The following is a 1,378-nucleotide window of genomic DNA, read 5'->3' as shown; positions in this document are numbered from 1 at the left end:
ATAGATGCCTAGAAGTGGTATGAGTGGGCCATAAGGAGCGTCAATATTTAGCTTTCTGAGGACTCACCAGACTGCTTTCCAAAGTGGTTGTGTAAGTGTACATTCTCACACACACACACACACACACACACACACACACACACTCACACACACACACACACACACACACACACACACACACACACAGAATGTTTTCTTGATCCATTCTTCTAATAAGGGGCATCGGGGTTGGTTCCATATCTTAGCTATGGCAAATAATGCTACAATAATCATTGCTGTGGTGGTTGTTTTAGTATGGACTTGTTTGTGATCATTTGGATGAATGCCCAAAAGTGGGATTGCTGTGTAATAGGGCAGCTCTATGTGGAGTCTTTTGAGGAACCTCCAAACTGCTTTCCAAAGTGGATGAACAAGTGTACACTCACACCAAGAATGCAATAGGCTTCCCTTCTGGCCACATCCCTTCCAGCATCTGTTGTTTTAAAAATATGGAACGATTCACTAAGTTGCGTGTCATCCTTGTGCAGGGACCATGCTAATCTTCTCTGTATGTTCCAATTTTAGTGTATGTGCAGCCAAATTGAGCACAGAACAATTTTTTATATGTAAAGTGTAATTGATTTTCTTAAACTAGACAATTCAACACAAATAAGTTAAAAAGAATTGTGAAATTTTAGAACCATGTATTTCTTACATAAGCACACATTTAAGAATAAAGTCAAGATTGACATGCCAAAAACAAAATAATTCCAGATATTTGTTGTTCATGAGATGTGTAGGAAGAAGAATTCAATTATTCTACACAAGGCACCTGTCATAATGATCATTGCAGCAAATGTTAAGGTTTGTTAAAAGTTTTAATGTTTTAAATATGTTTCATTTTGGGATTTGCTTATATATGGCAAAATCAAGACTGTTTTCAGGTCATAAAATTTTTCTATAAAGTATATAATTTTTCTGGTAGCATGTACTAGTAAGTATGTACATTTCATAGTTTATAGAAACTTTACTAATGATAAGTTGCAAAGACTGTGTAAAGAAGCAGAGTGAAGAGGTAAAATTTTAAGTACACAGTTTCTGTTAAAACTTTAAGGCTCCCTTACGTTATATGTTTGTGATGAACAAATAATGATATAAGCCACATACAAATGGTGAGATGAACTATAAATAGTAATCTTAGTGGGTAAATTTAAAAGTACTCATAGCTTTATCCAGATTTAAATGTATAAGAATATGAGAAAATAGTAAAATCAACTGTGTACACTTCAAATACTGAAAACCCTGGTAATTGTTTTCTTTTTTATTTTAGTAATCATTAATATTTAATTATTGTTTTCTTTATTTATAGCATTTTTTCCTTGTTGTAATATAATACAAA

General features: G+C 33.3%; 1 non-coding gene across 1 annotated transcript; it reads right to left on the bottom strand.

Annotated features, from left to right (window-relative positions):
• Positions 1 to 482: 482 nt before the first annotated feature.
• Positions 483 to 588, bottom strand: LOC122115614. Its single transcript, XR_006148813.1, has one exon. It is a non-coding gene; the product is annotated as a U6 spliceosomal RNA (small nuclear RNA).
• Positions 589 to 1,378: the final 790 nt, after the last annotated feature.

The sequence above is a fragment of the Dipodomys spectabilis genome, unplaced genomic scaffold, assembly GCF_019054845.1.
Source record: "Dipodomys spectabilis isolate Male_0828 unplaced genomic scaffold, ASM1905484v1 ptg000121l, whole genome shotgun sequence".
In the NCBI taxonomy this organism is placed as follows: Eukaryota; Metazoa; Chordata; class Mammalia; order Rodentia; family Heteromyidae; genus Dipodomys; species Dipodomys spectabilis.
The sequence above is the reverse complement of the archived record's forward strand: the minus strand, read 5'-3'. Positions and strand labels throughout refer to the sequence as shown.